Raw genomic sequence first — 9,306 nt, forward strand, 5'->3', positions numbered from 1 at the left:
CATTCATCTTCCCCACCCCATCCAGAGACAAAGGGCCTAATGTGTGTGCAGTTGGGCCTGCTCTCCATCATCCCTTACAACCAGCGACCGATAATGGGCCTCCAACGAGTCCCCCGTGGCCACCAGCTGACCAAGGGGTGGCCAGGCAATGATGCATGCAAATACAGGGACTAGATGACAAAGCAAGCCCCTCGAGGGAGGGCGTGGAAGGGGGAGGCAGGATCGTGGCCCCACGGTAAATCCCATAACTCATTTCTGACATGGATACATTATGCCTCTCAAAGACCACTTGCCCCCGGACACTGAGCTGCCAAATTAATTGACAAGGGATCTGCTGAGGCAGCTACTACAAAGCAGGAACTCCCGTCCCCAGAGGCCTGGCCTGAGGAACCATCATTTTCTATGAGGACAGAATTATCCCCTGGCCGGCCAGAGCTCGGTACCCTTCTGCGCTAAGACCTTGGCCACTGCAAAGGGCCCATGTTTGTGTGCTTAAGAAAACTGGGTCTTAAAGTTCCTGTTGTAGCTCAGCAGGTTAAGAACCCAACATAGTGTCCGTGAGGTTGTGGGTTCAATCCCTGGCCTCGCTCAGTGGTTTAAGGATCCAGTGCTGAAACAAGCTGTGGTGTGGGTCACAGATGCAGCTCTGATCCAGCATTGTGGTAGCTGTGACATAGGCTAGCAGCTGCAGCTCCGATTTGACCCCTAGCCTGGGAACCTCCATATGTAGCAGGTGTGGCCCTAAAAAGAGGTGAGGGAGGGGGGTGCGGAGAAAGAAAGAAAACTGCCTCCCAGGGAGACCTGTGATATGCTTCAAGCACACAGCAGGTTGGTGGCAGAGCCACGGTGGGACCCAGGACTCAGGACTGCCTTCCCCAGCCCCTCCTCTCACTCTGTGAACAAGCCCAGGGATGGCAGCGCAGGGCCCTGATACACAGCTGGGCCTCCCCACCCTCTGGAGGGCTGGGCCAGCATCTCCTGCCCATCCTCCCACCAAGCCAGCACAGAGCCTGGTCTCCTCCCTTGGTGAAGCCCCCGAAGACGGGGCCCTTCTTAAAAGCAGGTACAGAGCAGATGAAGTGGGGTGGAGAGTGACAGGATGCAGGGAGTGCTGGCAGCCCTCAAGTTGGAGCTGGCCCCTCACTGAAAGCCAAAGGACCCGGCCCTAGAGGAGCAGGGGCTGCAGACAGAGTAGGCAATGGGGCCTCAGCTCACCTCCGGTCAGGGTCCTGCTGGCCCTCCACAGTGTCTCGGGCCATCCTGCCCTCCATTCAGACCTCAGTTTGCCTTTCAGCAAAATGAAAGATGACAACAAAAACTGATGATTCAACCACGAATGGCTCCTGGGTATGGAGCACTTTCTGGGAGCCAAATGTGGCACAGTTATCTTATTCGTTGAATCTTCATAACAACACCAAGAAGTTATTTTCTCTATTACAGATAAGAAAACTGAGTTGTAAATAGCTGAAGGCACTTCTCTCAGTAGTGGCAGAGCCCAGGTTAGAACCCAGTCTGCCATCAAACTGGGTGTCACAGTGCGGGGCTGCCTCTGGGGACTCCTCCAGATTAGGGTCAGCGAGAGGGGCCGGGAAACATTGAGGGCCAGGAGGGCAGGTCGGCGTGGGTTCAGAGGGGGGAGCCCCTGGGGACAGGCGCAGAGCAAAGGTGAACATGTGGCTTCCGTCGTCCCAGCTGCCTAGCCCACCTCCCAGCAGGACTTGGGGAAGCCCCCTCCATTCCCCTCCTGAACCTCTGCCTCCAGTCTCTGCTCATGACAGGGATCCCTTAGCGCCCCCTACAGGGTTAGCCACACCTCGTGGCCTCAGCCTGGTTGTCATGGAGATTTCAAAGCCCAGGCCCCAGCCTTGCTCTCCCACTCCCCACTCTACTTTGCTGGTTCCCTGTCCTGAGGGTAGGTCATGGGGCTAGGTCCCCTCGTGAGGCGCAGCCCCTCCAGCACCCAGAAACCCCAGTGGTCCATCATCTGAGCCCATCTAATCCAATGACTGCCCTCCCTCCTCCTTCCCCTGGAAAGGGCTTTGTCTCGCTCTACTCCAGACCTGCAGGAAAAGGCACAGAAGGAGCCCAGGAGGGGCTGGGGCCTCAGAGAAGGATGCTTGCATGGCCTGGGCAGGGCGCTGAATCACTGCCTGGACTTGAAGGCTGTGAGAGAGGACCAGAGAGCCAGGGGAGAGGGGTCTGAACTAAGGAGCAGCATTGAGGCCAGAAAGGCAGGGCTTCACCCCAGACTGTGGGCCCCAAACGCTAAGGGTGGGGACTTTGCCTGGATCTTACAGCTCTGCGGATGTTCCCAAGATCTGGCTGCCGGGCAGGGGGGAGATCCTGGTGCAGACGGCGGGGTGGGGATGAGGGAGTGACATGCTTAGAGCTTGTCCTGGTTCTAAGGCTCCTTCAGCTGTTTGTGCAGTGCTGCTGTCAGCAGCTCAGAAACAGGGGCAATTCTAAAGTGATGCACAGGGCAGGGAGAGCCTGGAGGCTACACTGTTGTCCTGGGGTCCGCTCTGCCAGCCCTGCGCTTGGCTGTTTGGCTCGGCTTGTACATCCTCCAGCACAGGAGGTGCATTCCTCCCAGGCAGCTCCTACAGAATCATTGCGCCTGTGACAAAGAGCTTTCTGGCTGTGGGTGCAGACACCTCTCCGTGGTCCTCCTTGAAGTCAGAGCCCAGTCACTCCTCTGACCAGCATTGCCCTGCAGAAGTCTGCAGAGGAGGCTCAACCACCCACCCCACCCCACCCCACTCTACCCCACCCTACCCCTGCCATTCCTCCTCAGCTGGGCAGGACCTGTGCTCTTCTGACTGAGGCCCACAGCTGATAGCTACTGGCTGGGGGCCTCTTTTACTGTGCCCCCTGCCCCAGCCTAGCTCGCCCTGATTCTGAAATTGTGGTTCTTGAGAAGAACTCAGCTCTACAGGCACAGGACACACTCTCAGTAGCAACTACCACCCCCACCACCACTGTGATAAGTTGTCACAGACACCCCCTCACCTAGCATAGGCTCCCCACGGAGCATCCCTGGGTCCAGACCTTCTTCTCACACCCCCTCGCCCAGTCCGGGCAAGGCTGCTCAGAGCACCTCCTGTTCCACAGGCCTTCTCACTCCTCCAGTAACCATCTCGGAGTGCAGGGGAGTGAGAACTTCGCTAGCACGCAGAGTCACCCCGCTTTATCCAAAGAGTAGATTGTCCTCAGGCGTGGGCCCTTGGAAACTCAGTGCAGAGTCCCCCTAGAGCAGAGCTTGAGGCAAAGACACCCAGCTGGAGAGCTTTTTAGGAATGTTTCTCCCAGGGGGCAGGAGGGAGAAATGGGGTGAAGAAACAGGGGAGAAGAAAAAGCCAAATCAATTATCCATTATTGAATTGGCCACCAGGGTGGGTGACTTGATTTTGACCCTGTGGGACCTTCTGAAGAGCCATGTGACAGGTGTTTCAGAACTGTCCTTCAGCAGACAATGGGAAAACGCTTGCCCATCAGCTTCCATCCCAGCAGCTGCAGCTCCGATTCAACCCCTAGCCTGGGAACTTCCATGTGCTGCAGGTGCGGCACTAAAAAGCAAAAAACAAAACAAACAAAAGAAAACAGCCGAGGTGGATCAGAAGGTCTAGGTCTAGACTGGAAGGCGCCCCAGAAGTGATGGTCTCTCTGGACAGACAGATGAAATGAAGGCCCAGAGAGGGCTCTGGCTGAGACCAGCCTAGAGACTTTCCCTTCCACAACCTCTAATGGTTAAAGGAGGCATTTCAGGAAAATGCCCAGCTTCATGCCTGGCCCTCAGTAATGGCTCAGAAATAGGAATTATAACAAGCACAAGAACAATAATAATAACTCCTCCTAATGTGAGGTCCCATGGTCTGGCTGCCACACTCACTGCACAGCCTCTGGGGCACTTTTGGTAAAACCGCTTAGCAAGTCCTCCACATGCTTTAATTCTTCTGCTCTTAATTTTAGTTCAGTGACAGGCAAGGGAAAAAGTTGGTGCATTCAGCTGGAAGCTCGATATCACAGGGATGCATTTTAAACTCCTGTCCTCCAGTGTGTGGCTGGAACCTCAGCTCTATCTCTGAGTTAAGGCTGTGGGAGGGAGGAGTTTGTGGTGAGGCTTGTTCTAAAGCTCCCTTTGATTTTTTTTTTTTTAATTCCCTTTGTCCTTCAGAAGTGCATTCAATACAAGACTCCTGGTGTTTTCCAAAGCTTTCCGGCTTGGTGCTAGCACCTGTTCATCCTGGCAAGAGATTCTAGGCTTAAGCTGTGGAGGGGAAGGGATTTCCAAGTCCATTGTCAATGAGCTCTCTTTGCATGGCTGGTTTGCCCCCTTGCCTCCCAAGTCCAGGCTCTTCTGCTCAGCATTTCCTTGCAATTCTACCTTCCCCACTCTGCTCTCAATCTTTATTCATCCTAATGTTGCAAATAAAACCCTACACTTTCCATTCTTTCTCAGTCCCTTATTCCAACCCTGCTTTTCCCAGAGGACACTCCTTCCCAGCAGCCTCTGGAGTGAACACTGGGGTGTATGCACATCCCATGTACACCTCGGAGTCAAGACTCATGTCGCCATTGATATGTAAGACTCACAAAGAATGCTCTGAAGCTGGTCACTGTAGCATATTCTGTGCATTGGTCAGCAACATCACGTCTATAATTTGCAATGGCTCTCAGGAGCTATATTTACACCACAGCAACTGGCATAGGCTATGAATCAGGTTTCCTTTTTTTCCTTGAAGACCTTGTTGTAAATTTTTACTAGACACCACCGGAACCCCTGTTTCTCCTCCTTCTCCTTTGACACTTTCATCATCCAGGTAGAGAGACCCCTCTCCAACTCCTCATCATCCTCACCTACCAACCTCTCCAATCTTACTCTCTGCAGACTGTGGCACTGGCCCACAGCTTCCCAACCAATTCCCACCACCCTGGCCTCCTTGGCTCACCCTCATACATTCTCCATTTCTTCAGCAGCCTGTTTTTGCAGCCTGACTTTGCTACTTCCTATGTTGGTAGATAAAGGCCGACAATGCCCAGAAGGTCACAGCATGGGCCACAGCTGGAGCTGAATGTTACATCCTGCTGGACTTGCCCTTCCTCTTCCCCAGCATGGGACCAGTTAACTCTAGCTGCACTCCCCTGGGTGTGTGACCCAGTCCCCCAGTCTAGGGCAAGTCCACTCTTGGCTCCTTCCCATTCTTGAGGGGTGTGGGCCTTACAGGCGGTTGGAGGTGTGGTCCCAGCCCTCAGGGCCAGAGAGCAGCTGGCACAGGGACTCAGGGTTCCAGTTCCCATTTGCCACAGCTTTACTAGGTGCTCTGGATTAAACTTGTGCTCTGTGCCAGCTTTTCTATAACATGAATATATACAATTCTAGATGTCTCATGTAGGGAGAAGCAGATGGCCTAGGAATTTTCTGATTTGAAGGCTGATCCCTGTTGAAGATGGTCTAGCATCCTGGTGAGCATCACTGGCAGCTCCTTGGCAGCAGGGATTCCATCAGATGCCTTTGTGTATTCCCAGCCTGATGCCATACAGGCCAAGTTGGTGGGCACTGGCACAACAGCCCTGGGCAGATGACAGTCAACCCCTGGCCAGCAGCTGGTGAATCAAATAGAATGGAATGACCCTGATCAGTTCTTGGGTGCAAGGCCAATCAGTTCTCCAGCCCATGCCCCTGAGGCTGCAGCCCTTAGGCCAGGTATGCGTAGAGGGTGGGAGGGCATCAGCCGCCCTGCCTCATGCTCTCTCTCCTCTGCTTCTACCGTCTGCTCACACTTCCTTGGGGGATCTCCCTCACCAGCACCTGCCGGGGTTGCTAAGGGGAATCCCAGAGCTTGGCCTCCAGGGCCCCCAGAGGACATGGGGTTTCCATCTTCCTCACTCCAGGCTTTGTGGGAAGTGCTGCACCATTCTCAGGAGCTTAGCAACAAGCCTTGGTACGTGGCTTCCTCCTCCACCTTCTCAATTGGTTGCAATGAGTGGTTCTCACATGTCAGCCTGCATCATAGTCACCTTGGAGGTCTTGTTGAAGCAGATTGCTGGGCCCAGTTCTAGGTCTGGGATGGGGCCTGAAAATTTTGCATTTTGAACAACATTGAAAACCACAAGCAGTTTAGACCACCATTTTCTAGCTGAGGAATCTGAGGCCCGAGAAACCCCTGCTTGGGGTCCAATAGTGACTGAACCTCTGGGGTTTGGAGTCTGTCAGCTTGCACTTGCCAAGCAGCCGTGGACAGGCAGTGACTGCCACCCTCTGGTCGACAGTGGTAAAGCCCCAAGCTGGCAGCTCCATAGCTTTGGGCAGTGTTCCGTGGGGACTCTGGTTGCCTGGTAGGAAGCCAGTTCCAGGAGACTACCTGGCTCAGCCTCCCTGGACCAGGTAGAGAAGGAGCGATGGGTTCCCTGTGGGTTTGGATGTGAAGCCAGACTCCTGCTTCTGGCCCAGTAACAGTCTTCTCCCCACCCTCTCATCCAACCCTTCCTGTGACCTTCTGTTCCTCACCCTCTGTTCCTAAAACTGTGGAATTGGAAATTAAAAAAAGAAATAGCCGGGGTTCCCGTTGTGGTGCAATGGTTAACGAATCGGACTAGGAACCATGAGGTTGCAGGTTCAATCCCTGGCCTTGATCAGTGGGTTAAGGATCCGTGAGCTGTGGTGTAGGTTGCAGACACAGCTGGAATCTCGCATTGCTGTGGCTCTGGCATGGGCTGGCGGCTACAGCTCCAATTCGACCCCTAGCCTGGGAACCTCCATGTGCTGCGGAAGCAGCCCAAGAAATGGCAAAAAGACAAAAAAAAAAAAAGAAAGAAAGAAAGAAAGAGCCATCTCCCAATTCAGCCTGGGTTTCAATCTTGCTCTGCAGTTTGCTGGCTGAGTGACCCTGGAGAAGTCGTTTTATGTCTCTTAGGGTCATTTTCCTTCTCTGCGTAAAATAGCATTAATCCCTATGCTGCATGACCACAAGTATTCTGTGCAATTATGTTTCTTGGTGTGTAGCTCAGCCCTTTCATTCACCATGGCAGCTCTCCAACTGTGTAAGGCTGAAATAAAAATTTGGAGATGTTAGGGTCTCCAAGGGAGGATTCGTGTATCCCAGATGGTGAATAAGACCATCCATTGGGATATGGGAAGAAAATATTAGTTTTTCTGATTATATTTATTTTTATTTCATCCTTTTTAAATTCTGTTTTTGTACTCATTCTATAATATATACAAACATATTAGCAGAGTGGTACATGCACATCATTTACAAAAAATATATGTATATGGAGGTATGTATAAAAATTTTTTTAGTGATAGGTATTTGAGGTCACTGCTTCAGATGAGGGAGGGTCCCTGTAACTTTCCAGAAGTTTCTTTGTGAGGAAATGCCCAGAGTAGATCATTTCCTAGTGATGTCTAGAGGTTGTCCCGACAGTTAGCTTCAGTGATGCAAATGCCCGTAGTTGTCCGGGGAGCCAGTCAAGGAAGGAGATCTTGGGATTTCTGGGGACTTCCTAAAGGTAAGCTGTGTGTTTATGACTTCCCAGAAAATAACTGTAAGAGTAGTAATAGTAGACATTTATTGAGTGTTTACTACGTGCCAGGTACTGTTGTACATACTTTATATATGTTAACTCTTTTAATCCTTATATCAGCCTAAAAGGAAGGTACTGTGATTATCCCCATTTAAGAGATGAAGCTCCGTGAGTTTACATAATTTACCCAGAGCTGCAGAGCAGAGCAGTCAAGATTGAACCCAGGGAAGTTCCCATCGTGGCTCAGAGGTAACGAGCCCAACTATCATCCATAAGGAATCAGGTTCAATCCCTGGCATTGCTCAGTGGGTTAAGGATCCGGCATTGCTGTGAGCTGTAGTGTAGGTCATGGACATGGCTTGGATCCCATGTTGCTGTGGCTGTGATGTAGGCCAGCAGCTGCAGCTCCAATTCAACCCCTAGCCTAGGAATCTCCATATGCCATAGGTGAGGCCTTAAAATGAAAAAACAAACAAAAAAAACAAACATGCTGAGATGGGATGCTGAGACTTCATGAGATGCCAAAGATGTTCACAGCCCAAAAAATGGCCAGTTATCCTTGCTTGACAGTCCCGATATTATGGCCAATGACCTCACGTGCCTGGCGTTCTAGGGATGAGGGAGAAGTGAAAGCAGGTGCAGAATTTATCTTTTTCGAATTAATGATTTGGAGTTCCTATCACAACTACAGAATTATATCTGGAAAGTCTTTATAAAGTCTTTGTTGCAATAGTTTTCAAACTTCTTGGCCACAGCCAAGATGTTGGAAATACATTTTCCTTTGTGATCCATTATCCGCCTATGTAAAACAAGCTTTATAAAACATAACTCTTTAAATGCATGATACACTCTCACATCTTCTATTTTTTCTTAATCTATTCTATTCGTTTTAGAGAGATGATTAATTAAATTGTTTTTTCTTTTTTACGTTCACAGCTGTGGCATATGGAAGTTCCCAGGGCAGGGGTGGAGTTGGAGCTGTTGCTGAAAACCTATGCCAGCCATAGCAACACTGAGTCTGAGCCGCATCTGTGATCGATGTCACAGCTTGTGGCAATGCAGGATCCCCAACCCCCTGAGAGGGGCCAGGGATCAAACCCAAATCCTCACAGAGACTATGTCAGGTTCTTAACCCACTCTGATGAATTGAATTTTTATTCAGAACAAATATAATGGCCGACAAGAATTAAACTAATATTGGAAAATAATAGTAGCAGATTTGGAAGCAAGCAAACCGAAGGGCAAAAGCTTTGGTATTCTGACAACAGGTAAAAGGCATAAAAGTAATCAGTGTGCTCTCAGAATAATCTAAAAGTGGTATATTTACAGCTAATGTACAGAAAAAGGAAAAAAAACCACATAAGCCCAAATCACGTAGATTAAAATTCACATTATTATATAGTTGTGAACACTTTGATAGCCAAAATTTCACCATTCTTAAAGTAAGATTGTTTGAAAATACTTTTGTGTGTTTTTTTTTTAGGGCCGCACCTGTGGCATATGGAGGTTCCCAGGCTAGGGATCTAATAAGAGCCAAAGCTGCTGGCCTACCCCACAGGCACAGCAATGCTGGATCTGAGCCGGTCTCAGGGTAGAAATAAAGCTGAAACCGCCCAGCCAGCAGCCGCTGAAACCTAAATCCGTACTTCCGGAAGCAGGTTCCCAGGGGCCCCACCCCTGGGGGAAACTAGCGTGACTGGGCGTGGCCTCTCCTCGCCTATCCCCCTCCTTTTCCGCGCCGCACGCGGCACAGAGACGGCAGGGGGCGCTGCGGGGTGCGCC

Source organism: Sus scrofa, chromosome 7, assembly GCF_000003025.6.
Source record: "Sus scrofa isolate TJ Tabasco breed Duroc chromosome 7, Sscrofa11.1, whole genome shotgun sequence".
NCBI lineage: Eukaryota > Metazoa > Chordata > Mammalia > Artiodactyla > Suidae > Sus > Sus scrofa.